This window comes from Geotrypetes seraphini, chromosome 3 (assembly GCF_902459505.1).
Source record: "Geotrypetes seraphini chromosome 3, aGeoSer1.1, whole genome shotgun sequence".
In the NCBI taxonomy this organism is placed as follows: domain Eukaryota; kingdom Metazoa; phylum Chordata; class Amphibia; order Gymnophiona; family Dermophiidae; genus Geotrypetes; species Geotrypetes seraphini.
Genome location: NC_047086.1, coordinates 107,938,597 through 107,958,541, shown reverse-complemented (window position 1 = coordinate 107,958,541; position 19,945 = coordinate 107,938,597). Strand labels below are relative to the sequence as shown.

Here is a 19,945-nt window from a genome sequence, read left to right as displayed (position 1 = left end):
CACCAAGATTTTTCAGTTCCTCTGCATCATCACCTTTGAAAATCATTTCTAGTTCTGGTAGATCTCTTACATCTTCTTCTGTAATGACTGAAGCAAAGAATTAATTCAGTCTCTCCAATATGGCCTTATCCTCTCTGAGCACCCCTTTTGCTCCTTGATCATCCAACGGTCGAACAGATTCCCTCATGTTTTTCTGCTTTTTAATGTACCTAAAAAAATAATTACTATGAGTTTTTGTTTCTTTGGAAAGTTTCTTCACATTCTTTCTTAGCTTTCTTTAACAATGCTTTGCAATTAACTTACCATACTTTTACTTGACTTTAGGGTAGAAGTGTTTGGATGTAGCTTTTGGGCAGAGCATTGGTAGAGTTCCAATATATGTGACATCATACTGCCCTTATTTCAACCTATCTAGTAGTGGTGTTTGTGCTCATGGTGCAAGTCGCGTTCCTTGGGATGACTCCTAGGTAATAACTCATACCTTCCCAACCTAATCCCTTTTTCTATGTTCCTGCTTGTTTTAACTTGCCTTCCAGCTGCTCATTAAGGTACACTCATTCATAATAACATACCGTAGTAAATGACAGCAGATAAAGAGGACTGTATGGTTCATCCAATTTACCAAACAAGTCACATTCATTATCAAATCGTTACTGATCCATCAAATAGTATTATTGTGACTTTACCTGCTAAATTCCACTATACAAAGTCTTCCCCTTCCCTACTGAGATATACAAAACCCACACTCATATGATATGAAGGTGGTATAAAATACATATACATGCTCCCGATCTGTCCTTGACATTTTTAGGACTCAGATCACAAAGTCTGCCCTGCATAGACCTACTTCTCAACTACTGGAGTTGCTGTCAAAACCCACTCCAGACTGTCCTGATCTGGTCTCACTTTCCCACTGCTGGTGCTGTCATCTTAGCGCAATTCCCTTCCATCATAAAAGTGTTAAGTTTTGGTTTAATACTGTCTTTTTCCCATTTATGGATCCTTTGTATCTATCAAATCAAAAGAGGGAACTGGTGTATTTTAAATTCTCATTTACAATATCCACAAAATCCAGACACAATAGCAGCAAGCGATCTACCACTTAAAGAGAGAAGAAGGGTCTCAGAAACCTGTTCAGAACCATCAATACTCAAAAGAACTGAGACTTATTGGTTCCAGATTTCAATCACTGACCCTGAAAAACATCTCTAGCTGCACTTATTCACACAATTCAAAATTACAATCTTTAACATATTTAGATGTCAGCACAACATTCTAAAGTTCTATGAAATCAAGAACTTATCTTGATCACATACCCTCAGCCAAACCCGATGGGACCCATTTCACTGGAAATACCAGCTTCATCAGGGGTCTCACTTGAAGAGGCTGCTTGTATACTATAAAACAAAAAAAAAACATGCATTAGTACTGGCTGACAATATTTTCTACATCTTTTTTATTTAAAGTACTTTCCCCCTCTTTTACTAAGGTGCGCTTACTGATTAGCACGTGCTAATCGCTAACGTGTCCATAAACTAACATGCACACGTTTGCATTTAGCGAGCGCTAATCGGTTAGCACACCTTAGTAAAAGAGGGGGTTAAATCACTGGTTTTATCTCAACCACCTCCACTGGGAGGGCATTCCAGGAATATACCACCCTCTCCGTGTAAAAGTGTTTCCTGACCTTACTCCTAAATGTAACAATCAGCTTCCCTGTCTCTGGAAAAGATTTATTTGTAGAGTAATACCATTCAGGTATTAAACATCTGTATCATATCTCCTCTATCCTTTATTTCCTCTACATATTCAGGCCTTCCAGTCTTTTCTCATACATCTCGATGCAATCCTGATATAATTTTTGTTGCCTTCCTCTGGACTGCCTCATGTCTTCTTACATCCATAACAAGATACAACTTCCAGAATTGAAACAATATTCTAAGTGTGTCCTCACCAACGACTTGTACAAAGCCATCAACATCTCCCTTTTTCTGCTGGTGATTTCTCTCTTTGCAGCCCAGCATTTTTCACTGGATGTACAGCCACCACTATCATACTGCTTCAAAGTCTCAATATCCTCAGACACTATCACAAGGTCCTTCTCCTAGTAGCTTCTCACACCCTTGTGCATACAGCTCCTGTAGATTTTTACTTCATGTGCATCACTCTGTACTTGAGGAATAAGTTTCATCTGTCTCTGTCATAGTCTCACTTCCCATTCTCTGGGGCCAACTGCCCCTTGCACTTCTATCCTCCACCCAGGTCTAGAGTCTTTTTTCCTCCACTCCTTTACCTCATCATCCACCCCTTCTCTGCCTCTCACAGGTGGTTCTCTTCTCCTCTCACTTCTCTAGAGTTGTTGAGTTATATGTACCTAGATGGCCCCTATTCAGGACATTATTTCATCAAAGCCTCAGTCTACATTTCCTCACAGAGAGCTAGCTTCCTATCAGTGAGGATGCCATCTTATTGCAGTGTCTCACCTCAGGCTACTCAGCATCCTTTGTCCCTTTATCCATCAGTAGTTAAGGCAGGGAAACTGCTGAACCCTTCCTCTATAATCAATATTAAATCCCCCTTCCTTGACTTCCTTCTGCTTCACAGTGATTCTTCGTTCCCTTCACTTTCTTCTGTTATATGTTCCCCCCACCTCCCCGATTCCTCTTTCCAGGATCACTTATTCCAATGCTTCTGAATCTGGGATAAGCTTTCCTATTTCCTTATGCTTGGTGACCTATATATCCATCTGGACAACTCCTTTAGACCTTTAGATAAAGAGTTTCACGTCTCAATTCTTTTTTAACTAGATTTTGAATAGCAATCTGCTGAACATATCCTGGATTTGGTAATCAACCATTTCATAGATTTTTTTCCACTTGTCTAACTTCTTCTCTTCATGTTCCCTGGTCAGACCATTTTCTTATTTTGTTCACATTCCTTCTGTCATCCATTCCATACTTTGATTATCACACTGATTGATCCTTCAGCTCTTCCACTATTCTTTTCCTTCTTTCCCCCTCAATTTGCTTCTTTCTTGCTCTCTTAACAAGCCTCTGTCTGGAACTCCACCTTGAAGCCTTCAGTCATGGAGTTGGTGCCACTCTATCTTGGCTTCTCCCAATCCTCTCCCAAACCCTGGTTTTAAGGCAATTTTCACACTCTTAAAAAACTTTGGCGCAAGGTCAAATCTCACAAACTTTTGCCATTACCACCACCTCCTCCTCCACTTATACTCTCACAGCTCAGGTCCCTCCAATGCCACTATTATACTGACGTGATTAATATGTTTATTAAAAACTTGATACCCCGTAATATTCCAAAAGTCAATGCGGCTTACCAAAACAATAAAAAAATTTAAATTAATTTAAGTTAGGAAAAGAACATCAGAATTTAAAGAGAAGACCTAATCACACAATCTTCCAAATGACTAAAGAAGCTTTTTGCAATTGTCTCTCAGCTCTCTTCTTTGGATCTGAAATCATTCTCCGCAAGCAATTTCACTACATCTGAGTTTCCACTCCATTTTCCCCTCAAAAATCAAGAACCTTCAGTCAGTTTTTCCTTCTTTCTCCTGCCCCATCCCTCTCACACATTTGGGCCAATTTAAATTTGCCCTTGACCTCATTCCAGAAACCTTTTGTTTCCTCCAGACCAACTACATGCTCCCTCAATCCTATCATACCATACTGATAATGTTTTTTGATCCTTTATCGTTTAGACTATTGGTGCAGGCATTAGTTTTATCTATTTTAGACTATTGTAACATCATCTATTTAGGAGCATCCAAAAAATTCTAAGGAAATTAAGGATAATTTAGAATACAGCTGTTCGATTGATTTTTGGTTTAAAAAAGAACAACCTTATTAGTCCTTTGGAGGCAAGAGTATTATTCAAATTTTCCTGTATCTGCTTTAAGCTGATATCGGGATTGTCTCCAGCTTACCTTTTTCCTCATTTTGTGCTGCATAGACAATCAAGAGAAACTAGAAACTTCTACTTATTTGCTTATCCAAAAATTAATGGATGTAGATATAAGACAGGGCCCTAGCATTTCAAGCTGGTATGCAACAATCTTGGTTAGGTAAATGTATTCAGCAAGCTATGTTATCCTATTGCTGTTTTCGGAAATTAATTAAGACCACTTTGTTCAATGTTTATTACTTAGTGTGTTTTATTATTGAAATTCTATTTTATAAATATTTGTATTTTTTACTGTATTATTGTATTTCGCTGATTGTCCAGCTTTTTTTAGTGTAAACTGCCTAGAACTTTTGATTATGGCGGTATAAAAGAATAAAGGTATTATTATTATTATTATTATTATTAATATACACCCACCAGGGCTCTTCAATCACTCAGAATCTTCTTGTAATCCCATTATTTATAATAATTTACTTAGGTACCTTCCAACATGCTGCTTTTAGCATGATCAGACCATGCATGTTTTGAATCTCATTACTATGCAATGATATACTGCAAGTCACATTAGGACACAAAAACTATGCTCCTAGGTCTCAGGGATGAATTCTTCCCTGGACCCTTGCCCCTTCATGTACTGACCCCCTCAGCTGCTAAAGGTGCCATTTTGACTATGGTGCTAGAGTGGTCAGGAGCTGAAACCCCGGGGCACCCTGGACCTCACCGGAGGACTCCTGGACCACCAAGGAATTTTAAGGTAGCCACTAGGAGCATTGGGGGCTCTAAATGGAAGGGTTGGGGCTGGGGGGGTCATTACATAGAGGAGTTGGGTCCAGAGGGTGGGGGGGATTTATCCCTGTGGCCCAATGCCTCTTGGCCACAGGAATAATGCTGCTAGCGAGTTGACTTGCAAGCAGCATTATTCTGTTAAGATGGTATTCAGCAACCTGCAATACTGGGATACTGCAGGCTGATGAATTCCACAGGGCATCAAGGTATGGTAAAGGGAGAACCTTTATCGCACATTGATGAATCCCCTCCACCCCACCTCCACAAGTTTCTTGTATATGTACCATATACTTTGAGTAGATCTGTGGTAACAAGTGTCAGGAGGAAAGTCAACGAACATTAGAAACTGACCCTAAATTATTAAGAAATAGTTGGGGGGGGGAGGGTGTCACCATTTATTTCAACTTTACTTTCTCCATAGACTGTTTTAGTATATTTTTCTTCAGTACTACTCATTCTTGGTGGGTACTTCAGGCAAGGCTGGCTAATGAGATAGCTGCAGTGAAAGTGGATTAAGTGCCTAATTTAAGCATCGTAACAAAGATAAGGGGTTCGCTAAAAGGTACCAAGCAGCATTTATGACAAATAACATAACCGAAATGCATAAATTCAAAAGGGAATAATTCTTGAAGCAGCTACCTCTCTTCAGAATGAGAGCCTATATTCAGAAATAGCTAAGGGCACACACACTCCAGCCTGAATTGCTGCTGCCACTTAGGAAGCCTCAGTGGCAGGTGGCACTACTATTAATCATTTTCCATGACAAGCTGTTCTTCCCTATCATAGCTTCAGACAATTTCAACTCCAATCAAGAAATGAGCTTGCACACATGCCAAATGGTAAAAGGATTTTAAATTTTAAAAAAAGGATCTATTTATATTCAAAACTCAGACATGCCTTGCATCACATGGTAAAACTCCTCATCACATTCAGTTGCTAACAGTTTAAAGCTTCCAACAGAAGCTTTCCAAAAGTCTTAAAAAAAAGAGTCTGCATTTTTATAATTTGCTTTCGCTGCCATATTAGGAAAATTTAAAGAGCAAAACGCTCAGGGCCAGATTCTGTAACCAGAGCCAATATCGGTGGCTGCGGCCACCAATTACATGTCAATCACGCACTGGCGCCAGTTTCAGAATCGCACCGATGAGAACGATAGGTGCTGGAAATGTAGGCCCAGAAAATCCAGGCCTATATTTCTGGCACCTATCTATGCGTGAATTGCACCTATGTAGGCGCTTTAGGCTTCCTAACACCAGTTCTGGCATTGGCCACGCCTACTTTGGCAATCAACAGTCTAAAGCGCCTATATAGGTGTGATTCCGGTGCCTTCTATTTAGGTATTGGTAGGCACTTCAAACTCATACATTTTTGCCATTTCTAACGACTCTCTTCAATTAGCTTAGCTGTCGGTATTAATTTCGATGCTGGGCACCAGCTTCTAGTTAAAATAATAATAATAAGTTTATATACTGCAGGACCCTGAAGTTCTATGCGGTTTACGATGATTAAAAGATGTTACAGATTGAGTACATTTAACAAAGTTAAGGGTTAGTGATTAACAGTTCTGGGGATCAGTAGTTGTGGACTAAGATTGAATAGGTCAGTTACCTAAATACTTCAAGAACAGAAATGTTTTTAGGTGTTTCCTAAATTCCCCATAAGTAGTAGGCATAAGCAGTTGTTCCAGATCTTTACCCCATAATGCTGCTTGATGCTGTAACAGTTTCAGATGAACTATTATTCAAAAGGTTTCTTCCATTATATGTCCACAGGAAAACACTTTGACAAATATACAACACACCATCTTCTAAATTAGGAATTCCCACACCAGTTCTCAGGACACATCCAGCCAATCAGATTTCCAGGATATCAGCAACGAATATGCATGAAATAAATTTGGATACAACAGAGGCAGTGTATGCAAAATCTGACACACGTACTCATTGTTGATATCCTGAAAACCTGACTGGCTAAATGTGTCCTGGGAACTGGGTTGAAAAACATTATTCTATAATGATTTTCTGCTCCTAATAACTTATTAAAAAAAAAAAAAAAAAGGTTTCATAATGATTAGGACTTAAGTGTATCTTGGTGATATTACTGGAGATTTATTGGCAAGAATGTGTATGCAGTGCAAGAAAGCCTGCTTCACAGAGCTATTGAGAAATGAAGATATTATAGAGATGACAGTCATATACAGTTTGGACTTCAGTGTATGAGCTGTGTGTATTGAGCAGAACTTTTTTTTTTTTTTATTAAAGATTTTGATAGAGAATTTTAAAACAAAATAAGGAAAATTAGAGAATTATACATACATTTCAAATAAAGCAAACCTCCACAAAAAAGCCCACATTACAAGAAGACAATCTCAAAGAAAAATAAGAAACTCCTACAATAATACCTAAGACTGGAAACACAGTCTAACACTTTTATAATGCTAAAATTATCTATCTTGTAAAATAAATGTATCCTGATCCACAGACATAATTAATATGATGGTATGTTATTAGACAAGGAAATAAAAAACAAAGTGGCTTCTAGAGCAATCATATGCTGGCTTTCACTAAAACGCGGTAGAGCAGTGGTCTCAAACTCGCGGCCCAGGGATCACATGCGGCCCGCCAGGTACTATTTTGAGGCCCTCAGTATGTTTATCATAATCACAAAAGTAAAATAAAACAGTTTATTGATCTTATGTCTCTTTAGCTATAAATTACAATATTATTATTAAGACTTAGCCAAAATGAAAGATTTATAAATTATAAAGAGTTTTACCTCATGCAAAATTGTCATTTCTTTAACAAGACATTAACTGGTTTTTTTTGTGGCCCTCCAAGTACCTACAAATCCAAAATGTGGCCCTGCAAAGGGTTTGAGTTTGAGACCACTGCGGTAGAGGTTCTTGCTGCAGGCTGGTTGAGGTAAATGCTCTGACATTCATAGGACTAGAATGAGCATTTACATTGCCAGCCTGTGGTAAAAAGCTCTACTGCAGTTTAGTAAAAGGAGCCCTAAAGTTTTAGAGAAAGAAAAGCCTAAGGGCCCCTTGTACAAAGACACTGCAGTCCATTCAATTCTTATGGGCTTCAGTGCATTTACCATAGTAGCATCACTACCCTGGTTTTGTCAAAGGGGCCCTAAGTTGGAAGGCTCTAGTTGCATAAGGAAATACTAAAACTTTTGAACCACAAAAAAGCAAATCCTTCTTAAAGTACCGTATTTTCACGCATATAACGCGCACGTTATACACGATTTTACAAACCGAGTATAACCATGCGCATTATATGTGTGAGCGCGTTATACAAATTTTTTTTTTCAGTGCGATCCGGCATCCCCCCTGCGAACCGGCATCCTCCCCCCCGCTCGCATTACCCCCCTCCCCTGCGATCCTACATCCCCCCCAGCACCGCAAAGACATCGGTCGCTTACCCGATTGGGCACCGGCACCAATGCACAGGACATGCCAGTGCCAGTGCACGAAGATCCTCCCTCGTTGGGCTGGGCTGGGCGGTGCGAGGGAGATCCTCCTTCTTCCCTGTGCCGGGCTGGTCTGGGCTTTGAGAATTTGCGCATGCTCAAAGCCTTCTGGTCTCGCTCTCTCCGAGATTCTGAATCTGAGAATCTTGGAGAGAGCGAGACCAGAAGGCTTTGAGCATGCGCAAATGCTCAAAGCCCAGTCCAGCCCGGCACAGGGAAGAGGGAGGATCTCCCTCGCACCGCCCAGCCCCGGCCCAGCCCAACGAGGGAGGATCTTCGGGCACTGGCACTGGCACGTCCTGTGCATTGGTGCTGGTGCCGGTGCCCAATCGGGTAAGCGACCGATGTCTTTGCGGTGCTGGGGGGATGTAGGATCGTGGGGGAGGGGGGTGACGCGAGCGGGGGGGAGGATGCCGGTTCGCAGGCCAGAAGAGGGAGTAAGCGGGAGTGGCGGGAGGAGGTTATAGCAGCATGCGCGGTATACGTGTGTGCGTGCTATATAAAAAATTTTTTTTACACAAATGGTTTGGACCCGCGCGCTATACATGTATGCGTGTTATATACGTATGCGCGTTATATGCGTGAAAATAGGGTAGTCTTGTTTAACCATAAGTTTACTTGTCCAGGATGATTGAAATGATGGAATTCAGGACATATCTTTTCTGTTATATTAATATTTGTTTGTTTTTTTATTGCGTACGTAGTGATGTATACCACTTTTGAATAGGGCAGGATAGACATTTTTCTCATATTAGTTTATATGGTAAGCAATACAGGGGTCCAATTTCAATTGCCTCAAACAGACTGGCCACATTGTGGCAGAAGCAGAGCTCATCTTGATGGTTGAAGAAGTTGAAAAAAAGCTGGTGATGCTTCCTCTGATCTGTGCCTTGCACATTTTCATCCAAGTTCCACTGCTTGAGCTTAGACATCAAAAGCCAGTACTGGACTTGGTGAGACCAAGATTTCTGCTCAAGTCATTCAGGTATTATGGGTTTGGATAGTATGGCTTTCTCTCATCAGCTGAACCACCAATATTGTAAACTGGATCTACAATGTCTCCCTCACTTTCTGACTTGCTGCTTTCTTCTGTAGATAACTGCTCTCTCTCTCTCTCTCTGGGGGAGTGCAGTGCACTTGTGGTATTGTTTGCCACATGGCAATACTCTACCAAGCCTTAGTAAAAGGGCTCCTAAGTTTACTCAGCTTAGAATCAATCTGGAATGTTCTGCAAAAAAAAAAGGTACATTTTAAAAATGTCCTGGTCACAAAAGCAAAGTTAGCAAACTTGACCTAAAAAAGTATCTACCTGACAAATCGCCATACAATTGAATCATTTTTTATTTAAAAAAAATAAAGTCAAAAGAAAAAACACATAAAACAAGCCATTGGCATGTAGGAAGGGCCAGCATCTGAAGTAGATTGGCCAGACATCCCAGCAGAGCAATGGTGCACCCCAGGGGCACCGCAGTGAACTTCATATAAAAGGTCCCAGGTAGACATCTCAGTATAAACCCCTTATATTGTTTGATGAGCCCTCCAAAATCCTCCTAAAACCTACTGAACTCAACTATTCAGCAAAATAGCCCTTATGCCTGCAGGTGTCACCTACATGATGATCCGATAGGTTTTGGTGGGCTCACACTCTCCACCCAAGTGTAGTATTTAGAGTTGGATATGGGCCTGGGTCTCTTTCTCTGCAGTCCACTATAATGACCACCAGATTACTCGAGAGACCTACTTGCTTTTCTACTAGGACTGCCCAGAACATCTGAAGCTGTATAAAGGCAGGTATGGACTTTTTTATTTACATCTTTGGAGAGTGGGGAGGGTCATGCTTACATCCCTCCAATGGCCATCTGGTCAGTTTGGATATCTTTTTGGCACTTATTCATTGTTAAAACTGGCCTAGCCCCAGATGTCCAAATTGTGCCCTGAAAAACGTCCTGGTCATAAGCCTGCTATAGTCTTAACCAAACTATGCCTCTAACATACTCCCTTGAGATTTAGACAAACTGCGAATGAATGGCATAGAAACCCATCTAGAAAATAGGTTTTGAAAAAGCAAATTAGAATGGTTTGTCAAAAAGAATGCCCATCTGTCCCTTTATGCCACTTTTTGGATGTTCTTCTTTTTTGAAAATGAGCCTACATCAATTATTACCTCTTAGGGAATAAAAAGGCCTTCTAGTTTTTAATGAAAATAGGCTTAAGGATCTAATATACTGTAGTGTATTCCCCTTAAAGACTTGATTTGAACCTCCCCCCAGATACTTCAAAGTATAAGCAATGAATAATCATTAAGCATTTTTTCACATAAAAGTCATAATAAGGCAATAGAAGGCTCCAGAAACCTAGACTAAGGTGTAATATAGTAAATGTCATCAGATAAAGACCTGCATGGTCCAGTCTGTCCAACAAGATGGTCAGGAGTTGAATCTGGCACTGCACAGGGTCTACTTCATGATTAATTGCTTGTATACATCATTTGCCTCTCCAAGCCAATTAGGGGCACAGTCCATGGACATCTGACCATCATTGGTCTTACTTCCTATCTATTGAATTTGCCAAACCCTTTTCAGCCTTGATTCTGATCTGCTTTTTGCCATTAACGGGAAAATATTTCTTCATAAAAAAGGTGAATGTATAAATGAAACAGTTTTCCAGCTGATATGTGATCAAAACATCCATTAGAATTCAACACAGCATGGGATAAACAGAATGTATTTTTTTGCTGTGAGAAAATGAAGGGGTGAAAAGCCAGAGATAGGATTCCCTCTACATTACTGAAGTGGGAAAGTTAACAAGTAAACTAGATGGGCTTCATGATCTTTTATCAGCCACCTTATTCCAACAGTTATAAACAAAATTATAGACTATTACAGAATATCTTCAGTCACTCCATTATTACACTGGGTCACAAATTATTATGCCAATATACTACATATGTATTAAGTGTATGAATATTAGCTTGCTCTAAATTATGATAAAATATGCCTAATATTTAAAAGACAAAAAACCATAAATTAGATTCTATGGGGCTCATAATAATAATAAAAAAGTCCAAAAATCAGTACTTGGTCAATCAAAAAGACAGGTCGTCCAAGTATCAATAATCAAACTGGTTTTAGTCGTATCTAAAAAACAGCTTAGGCCTTTACCTTGCCTCTGTATGCCTAGAGCAAAAAAGGGGTGTTTTTGGAGGAATGGAATCTTAGGTTGGCCAATGTGCCTAAAGCCCCTCCTATGGGTGGGGCCTTAGGCACTTGAGCAAATCAGGACCAAGGCCCTTCGCTGGTGCAGCCCACTATGCATCAGGAAGGGGCAGGTCCGCCATTCAGAGGTAGGCGGGCATGCTGGACGGACAGAGGGAGGACCCGTCTGGCCGGCCATCATCAAAAGGTTAGAGGTGGGTCCTGGGGGTTTGGAGGGTTTGAGTGTGTTTAGGGGGTTCAGGTGGGGGTGGAGGGGGTCCAGGGAGTGGACTAGGTGGTCCATCAGGGATTGGAGGATGGCCGGCAGAGGGACTAGGCATCCCTCCTGCCAGTGAAGAGTTTCATTGCGTACGGGGTGTTCATGGGGAGGGAGCGGCAGGAGGGATTGGGCATCCTTCCTGCTGGTGAAGAGTTTCATCATGCGGGGGTTTGGTGGGGGGTGTCTAGCAGGAGAGATTCGGCATCTCTCCTGCCAGGGAACATTCGGGGGAGAGGGGTCACGATGGCTTCAGGCAGGAGAGACTAGGCATCTCTCCTACCACAATCATTGTGGGGGAGGGGGGACAGTTATGGAATTCTCTAACCGGCATTGTTTATGACAGATGCCTGTTAGAGAATCGTGCTTTTAGGCGAAGGACTGGTCTAATCTAATCTAATATTTGTGAGTCGCACAAACCTATACAGGCTCTAAGTGACTTGAAAATAAAAGGGTAGATAGGGCAGAGGGGAAGTAAGGAGGAGGGGAGAAAGGAGGAGGAGACCTAATCGTACTAAGCAAAAGAACCGGAGCGTATGGAAATCTTATAAAATTAATTGACATTTTCAATTTTTTCCGGAATTGTGCGTGGTTGGCTTCTGTTCTTGTTGTTTCTGTGAGATCATTTCAGATTTTGACTCTCTGTACTTGAGATTTTTCATTGAGGGGAGGTTCAGTTGGATCCTGTTAAGTAGTCTGCGAGAAGCGGACCATGCATCAGATAGGAATTTGATGAGAGGGGTAGCTGAGTTTCCATAAATTATATGATGCATGACACAAGATGTTTTGAATTTTATTCGGGCTGGGATGGCTAGCCAGTGGAGTTGTCTGAGGTATGCTGAGATGGAGTCATATTTTCTCAGGCTGAAAATGAGTCTTGCTGCCGTGTTTTGAATGAGCTGTATTTTGTGTGTAAGGGTGGTGCTGATTTCCAAATAGACAGAGTTACAATAATCCAGTTGGGACTATGAGGGCAAAGTGATACTGATGGAAGTATGACCTGATGAGTCTCAATTTTTCATGGTAAAGTGAGTTTTCTTTCTAAGATGGAATACTTGAGGTTCCATGGTTAATGTGGAGTCCAGGATGCAGCCTAGAATTTTAGAGGTTTTATCTACTGTGAGTGTGTTGCTAGATTGGAGCTTGATGCTTGTTGGTGCAGTTTGTTGGACACTATGGTCCATTCTTCGCCTAAAAGGTTTTGTTTTGGGTGTTTGGGGACGGGCGATTTTTTGGTCAGGAAATGTGTTTGAAACATACACGTAGTGGCAGTCTGGGCGATTAATCTGCTGAACGTACAGGTAGGCCATTCTCGAAAAAAACCTCTTTTGTGCATTTTCTTCAAGAATGGATATTTCCCTGCTGCCTTCTTTGTACGCCTACGGCCTTAAGCCAAAAGGGGACTTAGACGTTGTTTTTGATTATGCCCCTCTCAGTCCCATGGAAAACAAAGAACTGCAGGTCCCATGAACCATCAGACACGCGGGTGGTATGGGCAGTGCCTTAAAATTCAGTGACAGTACACCCTTCAGCTTCCATACTGGGTTGCATGGATGATGTCGAACTTCAAACCTACAAAGTGCAAACTTCAATTTAATATATGAAAATATTATACCCAGATAATTTGCAATGTCAAAGTCACTTGGCAGAACAGTTCAAAATTACAACTGAATCCTGCTGTGGATTGTTACGTGATGTCTTATGTTTTGAGAATAGATATATTGGCAGAGTGTGTTGATTCTTAGCTCCCTGCTCTCAGAACAGATGCTGTACAAGTTACTGTGAGCATGGTCTGCCTGTAGTACAAGATATCAAAGGCAAGCAGTGCTGGTTTCCCAGGGACTTGAACAATCCTTAGTGTGTCTCTTGAGCAGAAAGGCATTTTGGTGTGTTTTTTCAGAAATTTGACCTCCCTTTACCAGAGACTGCAGAAGCAATTTATTTCATTGTCTGGGTCCCCCTGTTAAGTATCTATTTGGACAATGGTAATAAGATATGTTTTCAAATGGAAAACAGAACTGAATGCTATTCCAGGGTCAAAAACATATTTCAAGTTCATCCATCCTAGAGAGCATTATGGATTTTTTTTGGGGGGAGGAGGGGGGCATAATACATTGTAAAATTTATAGGCAAGCAGGATGAGAGAAGCACTATGAACAGAAAGATTACTTAACCACTGCTTCATACCTACTTGTTTACAGCAATAAAAGAACTTAGTAAATGTTCTCCTGGAAAAGTATTACGCACTGGCTTTCTATCGTGAGGGTAAGCCAACTAAAGAATTTAAAAAGTTCCTGCTGCTTAAGTCTCTATCATTTGACACAGTGCCACTCAGACATGCCATCCTTTTAACACAGTATGCTGCTGATCTAACACAATGGACTACCAAGCACAGCTGTGTTACAAATAAGTATTACGGTAACACCATTAGCTACATAAATGAAGCTTTACATGTTAGTTTCAGGAGAAAATACTTGTCACATCAGTTGCAAGATGGTCTCTCCCCGGTGCACCATGGTTCCAAACAAAAATCTCAACCTAGGCAATGTAAAACTTCAAACTATCCTTTAATCTCAGTCTGCAAAGATTACTTCAGATAAGCCATCTGCTCGCAGTATCTCATGATACAAAACAGTGCTACAAAATATTGTTTATCTCCTGCTGTAGGTAGGTCAAAATTTGATTGAACTTTGCATTTACTGAAAGATATTTTCCCCGACCAAAAATCTTCTTTGTCAGCGATCCTTCACAGATAATTTCCTAACACAAACCCTACAACGGCTGCTATTGAAAATCGGCATGAATGAGAGCACTCTGTACAGATGCACTATAAAACTAAGAGTTGGGCACAGCAGTCAAAGCTACAGCCTCAGCACCCTGGGGTTGTGGGTTCAAATCCAGCTGCTCCTTGTGACCCTGGACAGCTCACCTAACCCCCCCATTGCCCCTGGTACATTAGATAGATTGTGAGCCCACCAGGACAGACAGGGGAAAATGCTTAAGTACCTGAATAAACCCATGTAAACTGTTCTGAGCTCCCCTGGGAGAACAGTGCCTGTACAGAAAATGGAATGAAAAACAACAACAACCACCAATCTAATGTGATTAAAAGGAAAGATATTGCAGTTCAAATTAAATTTTAGCAGCAGTAAAAACCTACCATTTAGCCTTCAGGAAAATCACCAGGGTTTGACCTACCTCTCCCCCCCCCCCCTACTCCTTCAACTTACATATCTTGGAGAATAAGGATATTTTATAAAGAGATTTCTGCAAGCAAACAGTTCCTCTCTCTCGATCCAAATCTCTGCTCACTTGACTCCAATATGCACACGTTTTTTTCTTTTTCTTTTTTAGCTTTTTCCCCAGGGAACTCACGGCCTCTCCCATACTACTCTGAACCCAACTTTTTTCATTTTAACCTTTGATGGATTGTGATGGCAGGGCACAGAGGGCTGGTGGACTGCTCACAGCAAACTCTGTTTTGTTTTCAACGCTTTCTTTTCTCTCTTACTTTACATTGGATTCTGTTTGCTTCCATTTTGATTGGCTAGAAACCACTTTGCTATTTATCTATGGAAGGCAATACAGTAAATACAATAAGCAGATATTTGTACACGCATTTTTAATTTAAGGTGTTTAAAACCTATTACACTTGTAGATAGGTAGCAGCCACAATAAAATGCAATTTGTTGTATCTCAGGGCGTCCTCTGTCAACCCTACTCAGCATTCAGTCACTGTACATTCAGCACTTCGGCAGCCAACTGATGTGAAGCTGTACAAATTCTGAGCTAGTTCTAGCAGCTTGCAACTGTTTGAGAGTGGACGTGGGAGTAGAGATCAGAAAAAGTTGCATCTCTGTAATAGATAAGGATGTGCATTCATTAGTGTACATTTGGGTAAATTTGTGCACCTTTGAAAATTTAAAAGGACGATTCAAGTAGGACGCTAATATCTATATGCGCAAATGTTTAGAATATCAGCAGATATGCCAATATTCTATCTTGCCTATTGAGCATTTGCAAGGTGGGCATACACATGGGTGGAAGTGGAGCACCAAGTTACGTTCATCCCTGCCACACACCAGTTCTAGGGCTGATGTAAATGCAGGCAGTGGTGTAGCGAGGGCAAGAGGTGCCAGGGGTAGTGTTGCCCCTTCCCTTGTCTTCACCCCCCTCTCCTTGCCTGATCCCACCTGCAACATATGCCCCCTCACTCCTTCCCCAATCCCGTCTGCCGCGCGTGCCCCTTTCCACCTCTAGTTGAAGTTGATGCTCGTGGTAGTTAACTTGCTCCTCATGACCCAATCAGCTCTTCCTCTGACATCACTTCCTATGCACGGCACCTGGAAGTGACATCAGTGGGAGAGCCGATGGGGTTGCGAGGAGCATGTTTTTGACTGCCAGAAACAGCAATTTCAACTAGAGGTATGGGGGAAGAGAAGGAGGGTGCATGAATGAAGGGAAGGAATGGGAAGAGGGGTGTCGGCACCGAACATGGTGCCCAGGCGGACCACCCCTCTTGCACCTCCCCCTTACTATGCCACTGAGTGCCGGTGCCTAATTGTTAGGTACCCTGTTGATTGGGTCATACTAGCTTTCTATAAACTAGAGTTATCAGACATCTGAGAATACCTGAACATGTCCTCTTTTTAGAGGACTATCAGTGCTCCTGGATGGACTTTCCAAAACCCACCTTGGCGCATGCTCAAGGCCCTCCAGATGTGGCTGGAGCTCATCCAGAAGAAGAGAGGAGGCTGTTGGGGGGTGGGGGTGGAATGGAACAGGGCAGGAGACAGAACTGGGTGGGACTGGAGGCAGAATGGGGCAGGGTCATGTGTCCAGGATTTCCTGGAGAAAAATGTGGTAACCCTATTATAAACAGAACTTAGATGCCTGTGTTTCAGCATTGAACTGGCTCCTACCACATGTCATTGGGTGCCTAAAAGGCTCTCAATTACAGATTACCCCCTTAGTACACAATAAGTTGATTTAGCACAGGTGAGTATATGAATATATGCATGTTAAACAGTTTGTAAAACTGAAAGAACCAAAATTAGGAAACCAGACTAAACAAACCAAAACTGAAACCAAATATTTTTGCCCAGTGCAACAGATGTTTACACCTAACAGTTGCTGAAACCAAAGGAAGGAAGTATAAGCGCCTGAAAGCAACTTAAGAAATGTATAAAATGAGTCCACTAAAAAAAAAAAAAAAAAAAAAGGTAACTCACCTTACATACAAAGGGGCCTGAAAAATGTATATACACTTCAACATGAAAAATACCTACATAAAAGCATTATGACTCTTCTGATGACCACATGATGGCTTTAGCCATCGTGCGACTACTGGCACCTTTAGAGACAACTTAATACCACACATTGCCACCATCATTCAATACGGATTTTGAAGAAGGGTATAGATAACCACTACTGAAGCATGGATACATTTTTTGGGCCCCTCTGTATATTTGACACGCTGTTCTTTTTGCTTGGTTTTCTATGTAGAATGAAGAGAAATAAAGGGGTATTCTTTGCAGCTCCTCAGTTTGTCTGCCACCTCCTGCCACCTTTTTGTAATACAGACACTGGAGTGACCTCACATGTAGGGTTGCCAGATTTTCTAATCAGAAAATCCGGACCCCTAGACCCGCCCCCAGGTCCGCTCAGTTCCACCCATCCCCACCCTGTAACACCCTAATCTCATCCCCAGTCCCGCCCTAGCCCCGCCCCATGTTGCCTGCTCTTGTCAGACGAGATCTGCATATGCGCATGATGTCATCACGTAGCATCCACGCATGCGCGGATTTCATCCCTGGCTGACACGATTTGAGGCTTTTTAAAACCCAGACAAAATGCCGGGTTTTGAAAAGTCATCTGGACCCCCGGACATGTCCTCAAAAGGAAGGCATGTCCGGGGAAATCCTGATTTCTGATAACCCTACTCAGGTGGCCCAAGGGGCACACTAACATATGCTGTCTTTTGTTCTATTCTACATGTCCGACACTGTTTTGTTCCTGAAACAAACATTCTGAATGCTCCGCGCTGCTCCCAATGCTCATAGAGTTCCTATGAGCGTTGGGAGCAGCGTGGAACATTCAGCATGCCGGCTGGCACTAAAAAACATTTTCACAGTTTTGTAAAAGGGGGGAAAGATTTTTTAAGAGGCTCCTTTGGTCATCTCCATTGTTTAGCTGCTGCGATATTTTTGTTAGCAATACGCTAGAGGATTCCAAGGAAACAAAGGATGCATTTTTGCAGGTAACAAGAAGATTAGCAGCAGAATGGACACCTCATAGAGAATGGAAAGCATGAGATGCAAGCTAAAAAACATTAGGAGTATGGGTTAATGCATGGCAGTTATGCTTATATGTTGCCTTACTTCTGAAAGCAGAATACTGGCTCCCTATAGCATAAAATCAGGTACAATTCAAAATTCCAACAATAGTACCTATTTATTTAAAACATTTATAGCCCACATATCCCCAAATCTGTGCAGGTTACAAAAAAAACAAACAAGGATAATTAGACAAACAACCTACTAGGGAAATCAGGAGGGGGATAAATACTCCTGCCACTGTATGTAAATAAATAATTTTACAAAGATGTACAAAGCTAAACTTATAAACTTTCCTTTAGGAATTATCGTTATTAGAAAAAACAAACAAACAAGTTTTCAAATTCCTTCAATAAGGCATATACCCCTTCATTTACAAAGCTGCACTAACATTTTAAGCACTGTCCACCGCGGTAACAGCTCAGAATAGAATTCCTATGAGCATCCGAGCTCTTAGCACCGCGGTTGGCACTAAAAACACTAGAGCGGCTATGTAAAGGAGAGGGATAGTTAGTAATTGATTTAATTTCCCCAGACAGGATTCCAACTATTTGCAACCTGATACAGAAGCATATATGTAAACATTAGTTTTATTCTTCTAAGAGAGGAAAGTAAAACAGCAAAGAGTTGTCATCTTAGAACTATCTTGAGAAGGAAAGGCAATGAGGGGTAAAACCAAATATTGTCCAAATGTCAATAAGCAAACCTTAAAACAAAATTCATGCATGAACAGGAATCCAATGCAATCTAGTCAATAATGGATTAGCCCTGTCATATGTCTGAGCTTTGACTTATTGCATTACCATATTTTACAACCTTTCACCTTTTTTAGTACTACTAAAATACAAAATATTACATTGATCTGAGGAAACTATAGCCAGACAATTCTAAAATGTTTATGAAAATGTTCATAAAAATGCAGTATATGATATACCTTATTTGCAGGAGGTAGTCTTGTAAGGGTGGGAATGCTTAACAACTTACAAACAGAGAAAAAGTCCACTCAGTACAAAGTCCAAAAGAAAAAGCAGGCGAAGCCAGGCTTTCAAACAAACCACATTTTAATAGCAACCAGTAAAGTTTATATATAAAAAAAGGTATCATCCATACTGTATAGGACTCGACAAAGGCCGTATTTCGGCAAGTAAGCCTACATCAGAATCCTGAAACATACATAATAAAAATACTAAAATTGAATTTTAAAAAGCTATAATACAATAATTCATACTTTTGCCATTCATACTTTTGACTTGTATTCTTTATTCTTTACACTCAAGATTTCCTTTTATTTTTTGACCATATTTTCCTTACATATGAAGTAAGGATTTTTTGGCATATGAAGTTCGGTGGCCTTTTTTCCCCATTGTCTATGTCACTTGTTGTTCCTGTTGCTTTTAACAGCACCTATACATAAGGTGACCATACATCCCGTTTTGAACTGGACAGTCCCGTTTTTGGATCCCCTGTCCCATTGTCCCCACACCCAGCTTTGGGACGCCAAAATGTCCCATTTTCAGGGACAGCGTCCCAAAGCTGTGCGCAGGGACAACGGGACAGGCGATCACTTCCTGTCCCTCCCTGTCATGCAAAAAAAAATATATTCTCTCTCCAGTGCCCGATTTACCCCCTCCCCAATCCGTCGCCGCTGCTGCTCTTAATCTTACCTCCCTGCTGCTGCTAATCGCCGCCCAGAAGCCTTCTTCCCAATGTCAATTCTGACGTTGGAGAGGACGTTCCAGGCCAGCCAGGCAGCGATAGGCTGGCCCGGAACATCCTCTCCGATTACAAAATTGACGTCGGGAAGAAGGCTTTTGGGCAGCAATTAGCAGCAGCAGCAGGGAGGTAAGGAGAGAGGCAATCAGCAGCAGCAGGAGAGAGGCAATCAGCAGCAGGGGCGGCGGCATTGGACCGGGAGGGGGGGTGGAAGGAAGGAGGGCTGCTTTTTTTTTGCACGG

The 19,945-nt window shown here is 41.4% G+C and overlaps 1 protein-coding gene across 10 annotated transcripts in view; it reads right to left on the bottom strand.

Moving 5' to 3' along the window:
• The window catches only part of KLHL29 (kelch like family member 29), a 775,329-nt gene that overhangs the window by 635,907 nt on the left and 119,477 nt on the right, over positions 1-19,945 (bottom strand). For 2 of the 10 annotated variants that reach the window (XM_033937817.1, XM_033937818.1), the window contains exons 2-3: positions 1,317-1,397; positions 71-209 (exon numbers count right to left, since the gene is read on the bottom strand). The exons of 5 other annotated variants lie outside the window; for them this stretch is intronic. The gene's annotated coding sequence lies outside the window, so the exon portion shown is untranslated. Of the gene's footprint in view, positions 1-33; positions 210-1,316; positions 1,398-19,945 lie in introns of all 10 variants that reach the window. 3 more of the 10 variants (XM_033937821.1, XM_033937823.1, XM_033937820.1) reach the window with 2 other exon arrangements.